The 18,820-nt window shown below is 40.9% G+C and overlaps 1 pseudogene; it reads right to left on the bottom strand.

Moving 5' to 3' along the window:
- Nucleotides 1–16,953: 16,953 nt before the first annotated feature.
- Nucleotides 16,954–17,708, bottom strand: LOC123943497 (annotated as a pseudogene).
- Between the last annotated feature and the right edge of the window lie 1,112 nt (nt 17,709–18,820).

An 18,820-nucleotide genomic window follows, 5' to 3' on the forward strand; every position in this document is an offset into this window, starting at 1 on the left:
GCTGAGCAGCCATCTCAAGGAGTTGAAAAAAAGAAAGTCAAAGTAAGCATTAAAGAATAAAAGAAGAATAAAAAAAGAGATAACACATATAATAGCAGAAAATAACTACACAGAAAACAAATTTATAATTAGAGGTGATTAACAAGCTAGAGTTTGTTTTTATAGTTGTTTTCTTGGTTTGTTTGCTTGTTTGTTTGTTTGTTTTAATGAGTGATAAAATCAACAGCAAGTTGGTTTTCCCAGGAAGCAGATTCTGGGATGAAGATTAGCATGTAGGAGATTTATTAGGGAGTGCTTTCGGGAACCAGGCCTGGGGAAAGGAAGGTCAGGTAGGAAACCAGGATCAGGCAGAGGGAAAACTTGAGTTGCAATTTAGTCTCAAAAGAATCCTCAGCCAAACATCCAGGCCAGTGTGAAGCTGAAATGACCGAAGAGTTGTCCCAAGTTGGGACTAGGGGCCGGACCTTTCTATCCCATGTTGATCAGTTGTGGCCTCCCTGCCATCCTTGTAAGAGTGTGTGGCCTTGGGTAAGGAGGTTGTCTTCAGTCAAGGCAGCCCTCAGAGGGGGCTGACAGTAGAGGGCTGTGTGCTACCAGAACTCAAAGGTTTAGGGGGGAATAAGCACTTCATTTCTGATGGGGGACTCTAGATAGCTCTTTGCTTTGTGAGCAAAAGATAAAGAAAGTCACAAATTACCACTTCCAGGAACACAACAGAAAACAGAGCTAAAGATCCTGTGGAGAACTGAAAAGAAAGCAAGATGATTTTATGGACCAAATTATGCCAATCAATTTGGAAATGTAGATGAAAGCAACAAATCATACCCCAAAATAACTTTTCAAAACTGACACAAGAAGAAATGGAAAATATAAATAATCTTGTAAGTATTCAATGTATAATTAGAAAACACTCCTGTAAAGAAACTTCAGGTCCAGATGGCTTCACCAGTGCATTCTTCCACATATTTAAGGTGGAAATACACCAATCTCATACAAATTCCTCCAGAGAATAGAAAATGAGGAAATAGTACCCAATTTACCATCAAGCAAGCATAACCTTGGTAACCAAAACCTGCCAAGATTGTCACAGAAAAGTAAAATTACAAATCATTGTTATAAGTCCTTGATATATAAAAAGATATTCCAGGAATATAGAGTTGGTTTAACATTTAAGAAGGCAATGTAATTCACCACATTGACTGAATAAAGGACAGAGTCCTGTAAGTATCTCACTGTGTGAAGAAAAAGTATTTCAGAAAATCCAACTTCTCTTCCTAATGATAACTGTATATAAGCTTGGAATAGAAGGGAATTTCTCATCAGATAAAAGGTATCCACAAAAAATCCTACTGCAAACATCAAATTTATCCAGGGGATATTGAAAGTTTCCCCCTTGAGACTAGGAGACACAATCCAGCCTGGATGCCCATCCAGCCATTGGACAGGTAGACTCCTCCAGCCTTTAGAGGTCATGGGGAACACATCGGTGGCGGAAAGGAGTACTCTGACTGTCCGAGCGGGTGCAGAAGATCTGTGAGAAGCAGTCAGGGAATGTGACACAGCTAAGATGCAAAGAGTGAGCTCTGGGCAGACGGCGATGGCTCTCTTCAGACTTGACACAGCTGGCCTTTTGAGGTGCGGAGTGACTGCACCCCAGGACGTTGTTGGAGCACAGGGCTCAGGACACATGAGGTCCCCAGCAGATTGTAGCTTGTGCAAATGGTGACTCTGATGTAGCACAGCCTCCTCCGCTAAGTGAGTGTCAAGGGCTTGAGATTCTGGCCAAGCTGTAGCCCCATTTGCTTGTGCTGCAGGGCCAGGCAGATGGTGGTAGACAGTAATCAACGGCAGCAGGGGATGGCCACTTAGCACTGCCCCAGGAGCCTGAACAGCAATCTGTTTACACTCTCCACCGCCACCCCGTCACCTACACTACCCCTTCCCCACCCAGGGGCTCTTCTTGACCCCAGGGATGGGGAGAGGCATCTAGAGTGACAGCAGACTTCTCACCTACCTTCGTGGTAGTTGTTGAGGACAAGGCAACCAGACAAGTAAAGCCTGTGTATCTTTTGAATAAAGGGAAAGTCCATGTTGTGCTGCTGAGTTCTGTGGAGGAGGGAACTATAAAAGCCCATGGCTGCTGCAGGGGCCCTCTGAAACCAAGGGAAGAGGGAGTTTCACCCTTTTACAAGCTCTGCCTCGGGACTTTGGGTCCCTTTTATTCCTTCAGAACAACCTGAGAAGACCGGATTCAGTGCCCCCATGCATTGGCTCCTATTTCTGGGTGTTGGGGGCTGGGGGGAAATGAGTCCTCTTGTCTGCGAGCAGGAACATGGTGACAATCTGCAGATCAGGCTGCTTCCACAGGGAACTTAATCTCCAGGAGAATGGGTATGATCTGAATAGCAAGGAGATGACCTAAGTATCGGCTGAAGGAGACAGAGTGGATATAGAGAAGAGAACACAAGGACATAGGCACATTTTAAAGGGGGAAATCACTAAACCAAGCTCTTTAGAGTGAGGCCCTAGAGCGTGAAAGCCAAGGTTTGTTCCTGAGCCTTGGGGACACACTCCTGCAGCCTGGCACCCCTGTTGCAGCATTTTGGCCTCCAAAAGGGGAAGCTGAGATGTCCCTTCTCTCAGTTTCTTCTGCTCAGGGTTTAGAACAATCCGTAAAAACAATTACAGCAAGATGCGCCACAGACACTCCATCATTTCCTTTTTCCAACCCAGGGGGCCCAGGACAGAAGACCCAAAAAGGAATGCTCCATGCCCCTCCCTTCTGGACCACCTTCCAATAGTTCTTCCAGTAGGAACTCTCCTCTCCACCACATACCAAGGGACCTTGCTTGACCCTCTCTTTGTAGCTCTTAGGGACTGCCCCTTTGTACTAAATGCTTCCTCAAATCTACAGTATTACAGATCGTAGTAGAAAACATTCTAAATATGAGGAAGCAACAAGCCAAAACATAAATCCCTCCCAATACTTTTGATATTTACCTTTCGAGAGGTTTTTCTGTGCATGTATTTTGCCTCTGCTTAGTTATTTTTTTTTAGAAAAATGAGCTTATTTCCAACATCAAGTCATACATTTTACTTTCTTCATTCAATAGCTGAAAATTCCATGTTATTCCATGGATAAGTTACAATTAATACTTTTGACTGCACAGTATTCTATTTTCTGGATTATTACAACTGGGTGAACACTATGGTTGGGCATTTAAGTTGAAAATTACTCTGAAAATTCTTTTGCCATTGACACTCAATTATGTTACTCCTTTCTGTGATATTTCTTTTTTTAGAATTTTATTTATTTATTTGGTAGACTGTGTGCGTGCTTGCACGCATGCACAAGAGAAAGTCTTTTCTGTAATATTCTAACAATTCTCATGAACACTCCGATTATTTCATTTTTCTGGCACCTCTGTAGTCCCAACCACTGTGTTATGACATTTGTTCTCTTTCAGTAAGATAAATATTTACTGCGCATCCATATTTCTTGGAGGGCCCAAAAGACATAAGATATGTGGCTCTGATCTCTAAAGAGATAATACTCCTATTAATAATAATTTTGATTGTATTAGTTTCCTTTTGATACTATAACAAATAGCCACAAGCGGAGTGGCTTAAAACAATGCACATTTATTACCTTAACAGTTTTTCAAGTCCGAAGTCCAACATGGGTCTCAGTGGATTAAAATCAAGGATTTGGCAGGCTGCATTCCTTTCTGGAGATTCTGGGAGATAATCCATTTCCTAGCCTTTTCCAGCTTCTGGACGCTGGCCACAGTCCTTAGTTCTTTGTCCCTTTAACCATCTCCAAAGCCAGCATCATTATACCTCTCTGTGCCTCCTTCCCTAGGCACAGCTTTCCGCTGATCGCAACTGGAAAAGGTTCCTCAGTTCTAAGGATTTGTGTGATGACTGTGGGTCCCCCTGAAAAATCCAGGATAATCTCCCCATCTCAATGTCCTTAACCTTAATTACACCTGCAACACCACTTTTACCCTGTGATCTAACAAATTCACAGGAGACAAGGGTATGGACATCTTTGGTGGTGGTGGGCCTTATTTTGTCCTCCCCGTGATAACCACTACCATTTGCTGAGTAGTTGTTATTTTCAGTGCTTAAAGAAGCACTTTACAGAGAGATTTTCTCACTTCACCCAGCCCCTAATCCATGAGGCCAGTGTTATGATTTTTAATTAATTGAATTTAAATCCTCACTGGACAGATGAGGGAACTGAGACCAAGAATAGTGATTTGGAGGTTGAGGCTAATTCTCAGGAGTAGCACAAGTCAGTGAGAATTATGAGCCTTCTCAGTTTATTTATTTACCTACTTATTTATTCATTTATTTACTTGTTTGTTTATTTAAAGATAGCATTAAAACCTTAACATAGACCCAGAACTTTCTGGGGAATTTCTGTTTATAAACAATGAGCTGGCCAACTCCATTTTTAATACACCGTGTTGGTGATGGGTTATGAAAAGCTTCTGGGCTGGGTCAGGCCTGAAGTCACCCCACCGCTGAGGCAGGGGTTTGGGCCAGCATTTTGCCAAACATGGCATATCGTCCATGGAACCAGACATGGCTTGTGTGACTTACAGACCCCAAATAACGCTTGTGAAAGCTGCTAGGTTGCACGTAGGCCCTCATTTAAAAAAGGGTGAGCGGACTGAGTGACCAGCTCTCATCTGTTGGAAAGAGATGGGTCTTATTCAGCTTTTGAAAGGCTTCTCAACAGTGGGAGTTTAGCTCATTGCCCTCGTTGCAGCACCACGGAGGCTGGAACGCAAGCTCCAGAGAGAATGATCATATGCCCTCAGACCTGTGGGTCAGTCATCCAGAAGGGGAATATAAGAAGTATAGAAGGAACAAGTCTGAGTAGCCTCCTGGTGCCTCCAGGGCAGGAAGAATTTCTCTTCCTCACAGGAACTAAAACGAGGGCATGTTGGCATCCCTTGGGAGCAGAGTTGCCAGATTTAGTGGGGGGAGAAACAGGACACTAGCTACATTTGATTTGGATTGCATTTCAGATAAACAATGCAGTATAAACCTGAGCTTGGTCCATAATTTTAGCAAAGACAGCTACAAGGCATAGATCCCCTGAGTGAAGAAAAACAAAGAGAGGAGGTTGTATTTCACTGCTGGGGCCACGCAGGACAGAGGAAGAACAGGTCCAGTAGGTGACAGGAGGAATCACCGCTCAGGATCAGGAAATCGGGGCCCTGTTATAAAGCAGGTGTGGACCAGTCAGAATGGCTAACATTAACAAGTCAGGATATAACAGATGCTGGCTGCAGAGAAAGGGGAACCTTCTTATTACGCTGTTGGTGGAAATGCAGGCTGGTACAGCCACTCTGGAAGATAGTATGAAGGTTCCTCACAAAGCTGAAAATAGAGCTACCCTATGACTCAGCGATTGCACTACTGGGTATTTTCCCCAAAGATACAGATGCAGTGACCTGCACCCCAATGTTTGTATAACAGCAATGTCCACAATAGCCAAACTGTGGAAAGAGATAAATGTCTATTGACAGATGAATGGATAAAGAAGATGTGGTATATATACACAATAGAATACTACTCAAACATCAAAAAAATGAAATTTTGCCATTTACAAGAACGTGGGTGGAACCACATGGATGAACTATGCTAAACGAAATAATTAGAAAAAGACAATTATCATATGATCTCATATGTGGAATTTAAGAAACAAAACAGAGGATCATAGGGGAAGGGAGGAAAAATAAAACAAGATGAAATCAGAGAGGGAGACAAACCTTAAGAGAACAAACTCAAGGTTGCTGGAGGGGCGGGGGTGGGGTTTGGGATAACTGGGTGACACATTAGGGAGGGCACGTGATGTAATGAACACTGGTGTTGTATAAGACCGACGAATCACTGAACTCTACCTCTGAAATTAATAATACATTATATGTTAATTAATTGAATTTAAATAAAATAATAAATATGTAAATAAATAAATAAAGCAGGTGTGGACACAACCGCCTGGGGAGAGTGTCCAATGTCTGATAGAATGTGCGATGGGGCACAAGAGAATTTTTGTGAACCTCAAAGGACGGGGTGACCTCAGCTGACACTCAGGCTTCACAGAAGAATGTACTAGATGCTGTAGGCACACCGAAAAGGGCATAACTCTAATCCCAGGGGAGTTTGAAGGGATTCCTTTCAAAGCAGGGTGCCAGAGGAACTAATAGTGGGTCTCAGGGAGACAGAGAGAGCTGATAGAGGGGAGTGGTCATGAGACAGAGGGCCCAGGAAAGCACTCACCTCATGGGCAGTTACTGAGTGACATTTTATTCCCTTGGTGGGCATGCATGGCAAGAGTGAGGATGTAAGCAGGGCATGGACGAATGGTTGGGTTAGATCAGCATACCTGAGTCTGCTTGTGAACAGTTTCAAATGCCCTGCTGAGATGGTTGGACTTTGTTCCAAAATTATGGATGGAGAGGGTGGGGTGTGATCAGACCAGTGATAAAAAAACCAAACCAAACCAAAAGCTACTCCAGGAGCTGAGGAGAGGACAACACAGAGGGCTTTGCATCAGCCACTGGAGAGGCAATGTGTCGTTTTTCTCCCTGGACTGGTCCTCACTTCCCCGGCTTTGGAAATCCTAGGGAATGGAAACTGAATCGAACTATAATCCCTATGGACTTAAACTGTTTGATTTTACATGCCTTTTGGAATTCATCTCCTACTAGGAAGTATTTACACTTTAAAGAGAAACTTCAGTCATATATCAAAATGGCTAATTATACAAGAGGTTGTCGAGAACTGGTTAACTAGCAAATGTGTTCACTGGGACAAGCCCAGGTCCTAATTGGGAGGAAGAAGCAGGAATTTTGAGGACAAGCAATGATGGCAGAGAGTCTGTCCTATCTGCCAACAGGCAGCTTCCAATTCCAGGAAAAGCCGGAGAAAAGCTGGGGTTGGCCAAGAAAGACATTTTATTTTGGGTCATTACAAGCTCTCTATTAATACTTGAAAATTGTAAATGGATCAGCCTACCAATGAACCTTAAAAGCATTTAAGGATGCTGCGTGTATCTGACCAATGGTCATACCTGGAAAGAACAAGACAGATACTTCCAGCGCAGCTGTGAAGGGAAAGGTGTCTGGGACACAAAAGTCAACTAATGGGTGTGTGTGGCTGAAACAGCCACTCTGTGAATCCCACTGAGGCTCCTCTCACTCACTTGATAGACTCTTGGTATCTCCAGGCAGCTGGGTGATGCTGCCGATGTGTGGTTCTGAGAAAAGCTTTCGCTGCTCCTCAAGATATGGGCATTCAGTTCACTCTCTCTAACTCCAGCACCTGGGTTCTGAATGGATGCTTCTTTGAGTGGCCACACCTGTTCTCAGCCTTCTCTCTGGCTTGGCCACAATCTTTGGGTGTATGACCAGAAGCTGGTTGCCCAACCCCACTAGAGAAAGCATTGGTTCTGGCACTACAGCAAGGGACAAAGATTAAGTAAAAAGTCCAGCTTTTGGTAACTCTCCCTTCCCAGCACCCTACTAAAAGCAGTTTCCATGGAGGATCCAGTGGTCAGATGTTTTCAGCTTAAAAATGTCAGTCAGCACCCGGCTAGCTCAGTCGGTAGAACATGAGACTCTTAAAAATGTCAGTCCTCCCGGAACGTTGCCATGGCATAAAAAGCCAGCTTTTCCAGGATTATACTCTTGTGACCACAAAGGATAAATATTCTTAGGAGAGTATGCTCTGCATGAATCAGGGTCTCTTTCTCTTTCTCGTGGGCGCATTAGAGATGTTGCACAATTTCTTTCATCCTCGAGAGCCCTCCAAGCTGGGCAGGAAACGGGGAGGATTTGATTCAGGTGCACTGTGGTTATTTATTCCCTGGCCAGCTCTCCAGAAAAAGCTGTCTGGTTTGATTCAACCAACCAACGAGCTATTTTTGAAAACTGCTTAACAATTGTTGACTGTGTCACACCAGCCTCTGTGCACGTATCAACAGGTAGGAGCAAATGAGGGCACACAACTCACCATTAAGGAAGGTTCTCCCTGGAGTGTTTGAACTTGGGCTAAGGCCCCAAAGCTGGGGACAACAGGAAGGAAGCACCTCCCATATTTCAAAAGAGCACCAAAGAGCTACCAGAAATCCATTCTGGGATTTGCTAAGTCGGCACTGGTTTTGCAGCCCTTGTCCCTGTGGCACCAGCAACAAACCATAGAGAACTGAGAGAAGTGGTGTCAGGGAGGGATTTGATAGGAGCAGTAGGGTCATTACCTGGTCAGGGGTTACTGAGAGGAGTCTCTCAAACCATGTTAAGTGGTGCCAAGAGACTCTTTAGAGATTGGGGTGCTTGCCAAAAGGGGAGATGATGGCCATTGCATTTTCTGGTTAAATGTTTTCCCACTGGGTGCAATCAATCAAGCTGTACCTGGTGGAAGATATTCTGATATATTTGATAAGTGTGCTTTGGTGTCTGAAAATGGAAATGAGCAGAGGGAACAGTGCCTGATCCTCTCTTAGAAAACTTCAAGGTTGAGAGACTGGCTGGACCAGCCCAAGACTGCAGGGCGAGGGCAACGGGCTGTGGTGGGACAGTCCAAACTCAGACCATTGAATATGGTGGGAAACTGTGAATAGCCATAGAAGGTGTCCAGCTCGAGGAATCTTGAAGGCGCCTTATCTCAGGGAGTGGTCTCCTGGGTCAAGGGGACTCCAGCAGAAGCTCCGAAGAGACTACCAGGTGCAGGAGGTAAGGGAACTGTGTTTGTTGGTCAGGGTCCCAGCAGAAATTCGCCTAAGATGGTTAGCATGAAAAGATTTGTACAAATCAGATTTACTTAGGTAAAATCTATGTAAAATGAAATTCATCCTTTCTAGACACATCATTTAATATGCTTTCCCAAATGTTTACAGTTGTGTAACCATCATCACAAACATGATGTAGAACATGTATATTGCCCCCAAAAGTTCCGTCACGACCCTCTGCAACCAATTCCCTCTTACCTCCAGTCCCTGGCTACCAATGGCCGGTATTCTGTCCTTACAGTTTTGTCTTTGCTGGAACACCATGTAAATAACGTCATAGAGCATGTAACCTTTTGTATCTAGCTTCTTTCACCTGGTATAATGTTTCTGAGATCCATCCATGTTATTGCATGTGTCAGTAGTTTGCTCCTTTTTAGTCAATGGGTAGCGTTCTATTGTATGGATGTAACTTTGTTTATCATTCATTTGTTGAAGGACTTTTGATTGTTTCTACTTTTGGCGATCATGAATAACATGGCTATAAATATTCACTTACAGGTCTTTGTATGTACGTATGTTTTCATTTCTCTTGTATAAATATTTAGGAGTGGAAATTCTGGATCATAAGGTAAGTGTATATTTAACTTTCTAAGAAACTGTCCAATTTTTTTCCCAAAGTGGTTGTTATCATTTTGCATCCTTGTCAACAGTATATGAGAGTTCCATTTCTTCCCCATCCTTGTCAGCACTTAGTATTGTCAGTATTTTGAAGTTTAGCCATTCTAATAGGTGTGTAGGAGTATCTCATGAAGTTTTAATTTGCATTTACCTAGTGACTAATGATGTGGAGCATCCTTTCATGTGTCTATTTGCCATCCATATATCTTTGGTGAAGTATCTGTTCAAATATTTTGCCAATTTTTGAGTTGTTTATCTTCTTATTGGATTTAAGAATTCTTTGCATAATTTAAATGCTGCAAGTCGTTTGTCAGATATATACTCTGCAGTTGTTTTCTCCCAGTCTGTACCTTGTCTATTCATTTTTTAAAGTGTCTTTTGAAGAACTAAAGTCTTAAAATTTTTATGAAGTCCCATTTATCAATCTTTTTTCTTTTGTATTTGGTGCTTTTTGTGTTGTAGCTAATAAGTCTATGCCTGGTGCAAGTTCATACAGTTATTGTCCTGTCTTTCTTTCTCAAAACTTCATAGTTTTAGCTCTTACATTTAGGTCTACAATCCACTTGTTGTTAATTCTAAAATATGGTGTGAGGGGAGGGTTGAGGTTCATTCCAAATGGATGTCCAGTTGTTAGGACAGCATTTGCTGACAAGAACAGGGTCCCTTTTTATTGAAAAATAAGATACTTCCAGAAAAGCACATATGTTATAACTATACAGTTCAATGAATTTTCACAAACTGAACAGATGTGTTGTCAGACCCCAGATCAGGAAACAGACCATTTCTAGCTCCCCAGAAGGCCTCTCTTACTCCCTTCCAGTCGCTATGCACTGGCCCCATCCTATCCTTAATAACCACTACCTTATCTTTCAACAGATATTAGTTTGGCCTATTTTTAAACTTTGTATAAATGTAATTATGTAAGACATCTTTTACTCTGCATTCTTTCACTCAACATTATATTTGGGGTTTTTTTAAAGGAGATTTTTTCTTTGTTTTGTTTTGCTTTTTGATTTTTCTAAAAATTTTTATTTATTTTTAAAGTTTCTTTTCAGTGTTCCAGATTTCCTTGTTTATTAAGGAAATTTAAAAAAAGATTTATTTATGTATTTTTAGAGACTGAGAGAGACAGTGCAGGGGGAGGGGTAAAGGGAGAGGAGAAAGAGAATCTCAAGCAGACTCCCCTTTGAGCGGGGCATCCAATGTAGGTCTTGATCTCTCAACCCATGTGATCACGACTTGAGCCAAAAATCAAGAGTTAGAGGCTTAACAAATTGAGCCTCCCAGGCACCCCCCAAATATGTAAGATTTAAACATGTTATTGCCTACCATTATAGATCACTGATTCTCACTGCTGTGTCATATTCCAACTGAATGACTATACCGCAATTCATTTGTTCATTCTTTTGTTAATACTCACGTGTGTAGTGTCTAGGTTGGGACTTTAATGAGTAGTGAACATACATCTTAACTGGGTGTATTTTTGGGCATGGAATTGCAGGGGTATAGGTTTTGTGTATGTTCAGTTTTATCAAACACAGCAAAGACTTTCCTAAAATGTTCACACACTTTGCACCCCCTCTGGCAGTGTAGGAGGTTTCCAGCTGCTCCACATCCTCACCAGCACTTGGCATTTTCCACCATTTTTATTTTTGCCATTCTAATGAGTATGCAGTGATACCACATTGCAGTTTTTCATTTGCCATTTCCTGATGACTAACAAGCTTGAACTCCTTTCTATATGTTTATAAAACACATGGAAGAGGCTAATTTTGTTTTTTGGTTTTATTTTTATTTATTTTTTTAGAAAGATTTTATTTATTTATTTGACAGACAGGGATCACAAGTAGGTAGAGAGACAAGCAAGAGAGAAGGGAAAGCAGGCTCCCTGCTGAGCAGAGACCCCCCCGATGTAGGGCTTGATCCCAAGACCTAGAGGCTTAACCCACTGAGCCACCCAGGGATCCCTGGAAGAGGCTGTTTTGATATGCTCTTTTGTAGAGTGTCGATTCAAGTGTTCTGTTTATTTTTACGTGAGGGTATGTCTTCTTCTTATTGGTGTGTAGGGGTTAAGTATGTATTCTGTAAACCAGTCCTCTGTCAGACTTCTATGTTGTTGATGGCTATTTCTCAGTCTATGTGTTGTTTTTTTGAGAATTTTTCTGAAGGTGCCATTTCAGGTGGGATGTTGGGCACCTGGGGCTGGTGACAGCAGGGAGCTCTTCCTGCTCTGAGGATGAAGTTCAAGGGGATGAAATCATATTACTTAAGCCCAGTGAGGGATGGTGCTGAGGAAGTGGGGCAACCCAGCTGGAGTTATGATCATGGGGGCCACACTACTGCCAGGTGCATCCCTGAGGCAAAGATGAATAGGAAATCCCTCTCTCCTTTCACCTTCTCTTCTCCCATTGGGGCCTCCACTGGCTGAACCCAGAAATCCTTAAGGAAGCGCAAAAGGTGTAGTCGCCAGGAGTCAGCCTCTGGATCACAGAGGAAGAGAGAGAAAGAGGAGACATGGATCAGGGGAGGGAGTGTCATGGAGATTAATAGCAAAGAGAAGGAGCAAGATATTGCCTAAAGACTATCTCTCAGGTTAAGACACTATGCAGCGTGTATGTCCCCAGCGAGCCTCTAAAGAATCCACAAAACGTGGTCCTTAAGAAAGCCAGCATTTAGAGGATTGCTACATGAAGATCATGGCAGCAGAACTAGTTACGTGGAAAAGAAAAAAGATTTTTTGCTCCCTTCCTTTAAGCTTCTACTTCCTTTGCCCCAAGCCTAAAGGAGCTGGGAAAGGGAGAGGAAGGGAGAGAGAAAACTGGGAAAAGGACCCACAATGCCCATCCCCACTGCCTGGCTGGGCCAGGGCAGAACTTGGCTTGGATGTGAGATTCAAATTTTGATTGAGACTGGACTGGACTGGACTGGACTGAACACCTGAAAGTGAGCCATCTTTACAGAAACAAGGCTTGTTCTTATCATTAAAAATGCTTGGAAAACTGAGGAGGGTTGGCTCACTAAGATGTTGTCAAGGGAAGGATGATGTGAAAGAACATACTGGAAGTCCAGTGTGGAAGGAAGATCAAGCCACTTCCTGTTTGTTCCTCACAGGTTCAGACTGTTCAAAAGACTAGTTCTAAGTAACTGAAAGCTCCCTTTCCCAGCAGGCTTGAGGCTACGTACTTCTCATGCATTGTCTTATACACATTCACAACCACTCTGTGGGTCAATGCTAGTATAATCTCTGCTTTATAGATGTGAAAATTGAGGCACTGGGTTACAAGACCATATCAACCTGGTTTGAAGTCCAGCAGATCTGATTTCAAAGTCTAAGTTAAATTTTTTTAAAAAATAAGACTTTATTTTTAGAGCAATTTTAGGTTCAAATAAATTTGACCCTAAATACAGAGAGTTGCCCTATAACCCATGCCTCACACATGTACAGTTTCCCCACTATCACTGTATCACATGGTACATTTGTTACAATTGGTGAATCTACACTGACACATCATTATCACCCAAACTCCATAATTTACATTAGGGTTCGCTCTTGGTGTCATGCATTCTATGGGTTTGGACAATTGTATAATGACATGTATTTACTATTATAACATCATACAGAGTTATTTTCACTGCCCTAAAATTACTTCGTGCTCTGCCTATTCATCCTTTCCACTACCTTCAACCCCTGGCAAACACTGATCTTTTTAATGTCTCCATAGTATTGCCTTTTCCAGAATGTCACATAGCTGGAGTCCTACAGTATGCAGCATTTTGAGATTGACTTTTTTCACTCAGTAACGAAAATTTAAGTTTCCTCCATGTATTTTCATGGCTTCATAACTCCTTTCTTTTTAGTGCTAAATAATATACTATTGTCTGGTGTATCATAGTTTCTTTATCCATTTATCTCCTAAAGCACCTCCTGATTGTTTCCCAAGTTTTTCCAATTATAAATAAAGCTGCTGTAGACATCTGTGTGCAAGGTGTTTGTGTGATCATAAGTTTAAATTCATTTGGGTAAATTAATAACCAAGGAGCACAAGTGTGGAATTGTATGGTTAAGAATATGTTTAGTTTTGGGGCGCCTGGGTGGCTCAGTGGATTAAGCCGCTGCCTTCGGCTCGGGTCATGATCTCAGGGTCCTGGGATCAAGCCCCGTATCGGGCTCTCTGCTCTGCAGGGAGCCTGTTTCCTCCTCTCTCTCTGCCTCTCTCTCTGCCTGCCTCTCTGCCTACTTGTGATCTCTCTCTCTGTCAAATAAATAAATAAAATCTTAAAAAAAAAAAGAATATGTTTAGGTTTTTTTTTGTTTTGTTTTGTTTTGTTTATTTACAGCATAACAGTGTTCATTGTTTTGACATCACACCCAGTGCTCCATGCAGTACGTGCCCTCCCTATTACCCACCACCTGGTTCCTCAACCTCCCACCCCCACCACCCCTTCAGAACCCTCTGGTTGTTTTTCAGGGTCCATAGTCTCTCATGGTTCATCTCCCCTTCCAGTTTCCCTCAACTCCCTCTCCTCTCCATCTCCCCATGTCCTCCATGTTATTTGTTATGCTCCACAAATAAGTGAGACCATATGATACTTGACTCTCTCTGCTTGACTTATTTCGCTCAGCATAATCTCTTCCAGTCCCATCCATGTTGCTACAAAAGTTGGGTATTCATCCTTTCTGATGGAGGCATAATACTCCATTGTGTATATGTACCACATCTTCCTTATCCATTCATCCGTTGAAGGGCATCTTGGTTCTTTCCACAGTTTGGCGACCGTAACCATTGCTGCAATAAACATTGGGGTACAGATGGCCCTTCTTTTCACTACATCTGTATCTTTGGGGTAAATACCCAGCAGTGCAATTGCAGGGTCATAGGGAAGCTCTATTCTTAATTTCTTCAGGAATCTCCACACTGTTCTCCAAAGTGGCTGCACTAACTTGCATTCCCACCAACAGTGTAACTGTAACACCCCTTTCTCCACATCCTCTCCAACACACGTTGTTTCCTGTCTTGCTAATTTTGGCCATTCTAACTGGTGTCAGGTGGTATCTCAATGTGGTTTTAATTTGAATCTCCCTGATGGCTAATGATGATGAACAACATTTTTTCATAGTTTTATAAGCAGCATGCAACTGCCAAACTGTCTTCCAAACTGCTTTGCACCATTTTGTATTCCTACCATCAAGGAATGAGAGTTCCTGTGGTTCCACATCCTCATCAGCGTTTGGTGTTGTTAGTGCTCCCAGTTTTGACCATCCTAATAGGTGTTAGAGTAGTATCACCTTGTCGTTTTAATTTGCATTTCTCTGATGCTCTATGATGTGGAGCACATTTTCTTATGCTTATTTACCATCTGGATATCTTCTTTGATGAGGTGTCTATTAGGGTTTTGAGCCCAATTTTTAACTGGGTTGTTTCTTTTCTTATTGTTGAGTTTGAAGTGTTCTTTGTGTATTTTAGATAATAGTCCTTTATCAGATATGTCTTTGCAGATATCTTCTCCCAGTCTATGAAGTGTCTTTTCATTCTCTTGACATGATTTTTCACAAAGGAGAAGTTTTTAATTTTTTTTTTAAAGATTTTATTTTTATTTATTTGACACAGAGAGAGATCACAAGTAGGCAGAGAGGCAGGCAGAGAGAGAGGAGGAAGCAGGCTCCCCGCGGAGCAGAGAGCCCGATGCGGGGCTCGATCCCAGGACCCTGAGATCATGACCTGAGCCGAAGGCAACGGCTTGATCCACTGAGCCACCCAGGCGCCCCAGAAGTTTTTAATTTTTATTAAGTCTAGCTCATCAATTGTTTCTTTCATGGATTGTGTCTTTGGTGTTGTATCTAAAAAGACATCACCATACCCAAGGTCATTTACATTTTCTCCTATGTTATATTCTAGGATCTTATAATTTTACATTTTACATTTAGGTTCATGATCCATTCTGAGTTGATTTTTGTGAAGGTTATAAAGTGTGTGTCTAGACTTATTTTTCTGTATGTGGGTGTATAGTTGTTCCATTTGTTGAAAAGAGTGTCTTTGCTCCATTGTATTGTCTTTGTTCCTTTGTCAAAAATAAGTTGACTATATTTATTTATGTGGGCATATTTCTGGGGTCTTTATTCTGTTCTATTGATCTAGTTGTCTTTTCTTTTGCTAATATCACACTGTCTTGATTACTGTAGCTTTATATTAAGTTTTTAAGTCAGGTAGTGTTAGTCCTCCAACTTTATTCTTCTCCTTAAATATTGTGTTGGCTATTCTGTGTCTTTTCTCTCTCCATATGAACTTTAGCTTCAGTTTGTTAATGTTCACAAAATAACTTCCTGGGATTTTGATTGGAATTGCAGTGAATGTAGAGATGAATTTGGAAAGAACTGAGATCTTGACAATATTGAGTCTTTCTGTCTATGAACACTGAATATCTCTCCATTTATTTAGTTGTTCTTTAATTCATCAGAGTGTTTTAGTTTTCTTCATATAGATATTTTATTATGTTCAGTTAGTCATCATTAAGTCTTCAATGTAGTATTCAATGATTCATCGGTTGCTTATAACATCCAGTGTTCATCACAACACATGCCCTCCTTAATACCCATCACCTGGCTAGATTTATATTTTGTTAGATTTATACCTAAGTACTTTATTTGGGGGAGTGCTAATATAAATGGTACTGTTTCAAATTCTACTTGTTCATTGATGACATATAAGAGAATAATTGACTTTTATATATTAATATTGTACCTTGAGGTGCCTGGGTGGCTCAGTGGGTTAAACCTTTGCTTTGGCCCAGGTCATGGTCTCAGGGTCCTGGGATCAAGCCCCGCATCAGGCTCTCTGCTCAGCAGGGAGCCTGCCTCCCCCTCTCTCTCTGCCTGCCTCTCTGCTTACTTGTGATCTCTCTCTCTGTGAAATAAATAAATAAAATCTTTTAACAAATATTGTACCTTGTAATAATTGCTTATTAGTTCCAGGAGTTTGGTTTTTTAAAATATTCATATGTTTAATTCTTAAGCCACTTTTTTTTAAGGTTTTATTTATTTATTTGTTTGATAAAGAGAGAGATCACAAGTAGGCAGAGAGGCAGGCAGAGAGAGGGGGAAGCAGGGTCCCTGTTGAGCAGAGAGCCCAATGTGGGGCTCAATCCCAGGACCCTGAGATCATGACCTGAGCATGGCAGAGGCTTAACCCACTGAGCCACCCAGGTGCCCCCACCACTGTTTTCTGATGAAGACAGCATTGTGCTTTATGCAAGATTGGAAACTTCAAAATAATCACCATAAACCCTATAAAGGAGAATAAACTATTATGGCCCACAAATATAAGATGAAATCCACAATATTGGAATTATAAATATTTAGATAAGCCCAGACTAGAAGATAAGCCCAAACGACCATCAGAATGAAATATGATATAGTCTAAGATATATCCTTAAATTTTGATACAACCCTCAGTCTGAGTTCTTCAGATTGATCTTCAGTTCAGTCCAGGCAGCAATTTTCCATTGTATTTATTGTACAGACTATATACATTCTAGAAGGTTCCTTTATGATACACTGTTGTACATTTTATCCCAGCAATTTGAGGGCAGGCAAATTCCATAAAGTTGTCAGTAAGAACATGCCATGCTCTTTCTTCATCATAATTGACAGATTGTCCTCTGCAATCATTGTACTGATGTCTAAAGGAAGATTCCAAATATCTTTTTATATTGATCATTTATGATATTCCACCAAAGATTTATTCCATAAGTCTAAGAATTTAAATCTTCCTTAAGCACTAAGTTCAAGTAGGCAATGGCCATTTCTAGATCTAATCCTTTCTATCTTGGATTCATTGCAAAATTAAAAGTAAACTGGTAAAAATCCTTAAATCATCCTGGTTCTTTTGATTCTTTTTCCATCTTGGGTATCTGGGCCTTCAGGTTTCAATGTCATACCATCCATGAATTCCTGTTTGGGAAACTTGCTTGCACTCTGTTGCTGCTCTGAACTTCCACATAACAATCAACACACAAATGCTGGCTGGCTCTAGTGCTAGGTCATCACAGGACTGTTGTATATCATCTATTCCAATTTTATTTTCATCTTGAGAAACCTTGTATCTATTGTATCGTTATTCTAACTTCTTCCTGTTCAATGATCCTTTCACACTCTCTCATATATAAAGTTCAGGATTTGGGGAAAAAATTATCTATTGCAACAACTAATTTCCAGTCATTTTGAGAAAGAAAACTTTACTGCTGTTTTTTGACTAGACTGTATGAAGATCATAAACTGACAAATTTTATCCTTATGCAATGATTTCAACTTGCTCTTGTTCTCCAGGCCTCTCCTCTCTTCCTCTGCCTCTGCAGTTAATCAGTTCCAGGAGTTTTTTTGTTGATTCTTTCAGATTTTCTACATGTATGATGATATCATCTGTGAATAAAATAATTTTATTTCTTCCCTCCAATCTCTATGACTTTATTTCCTTTTCCTGTCTTATTGCATTATTTAAATTCTAGTAAAATGTTGAAAGGGAATGGTGAGAGGGGATATCCTTGCCTTGTTCCTGATCTTTGTAGGAATGTTTTGAGTTCCTCACAATTAAATATAATGTTAGCTATATGTTTTTTGTAGATATTCTTTATGAAGTGGAGGAAGTTTCCCTCTATTCCTAGTTTACTGAGAGTTTTATCATGAATGAATGTCAGATTTTGTCAAATGCTTTCTCTGCACCTATTGTCATGATCATGTGACTTTTCTTTTAGCCTGTTGATGTGTTGGATTATATTCATTGATTTTCAAGTTTTGAAGCAGCTTTCCATACCTGGGATAAATTCCACTTGATCATAGTATATATATTTTTAAATACATTGTCAAATTCAACTTGTGAATATTTTATTGAGGAATTTTGCATTTGAGCTAATGAGAGATCTTGGTCTCTAGTTTTCTTATGATATTTTTATCTGGTTTTGGTATTAGGGTGATACTGACCTTTTACAATAAGTTAGAAAGTATTCCCTCTGCTTGTATCCTCTCAAAAATATCATAGGGAATTGATATCATTTCTTCCTTAAATGTTTGGTAGAATTCACCAGTGACCTGTATGAAAGGTTATTACTTTCATTTATTTAATAGATATAGGCTTATTTGGACAATATATTTCTTCTGTGTGACTTTTGATAGATTGTGTCTTTCAAGGATTGGTCCATTCCATCTAGGTTATCAAATTTGTAAATACAGATTTTTCCATAGTATTCCTTTATTATCCTTCCAATGTCCGTAGGATCTGCTGTTATGTCCCTTCTTTCATTTCTGGTATTAGTAATTTGTATCCTCTCTTTTAGAAAAAAGAGAGTTGGCCTGGCTAGAAGTTTATTAATTTTATTAATCTTTTCAAATAACCAGCTTTTGGT

The sequence above is a fragment of the Meles meles genome, chromosome 6 (genome assembly GCF_922984935.1).
Source record: "Meles meles chromosome 6, mMelMel3.1 paternal haplotype, whole genome shotgun sequence".
Lineage (NCBI taxonomy): Eukaryota > Metazoa > Chordata > Mammalia > Carnivora > Mustelidae > Meles > Meles meles.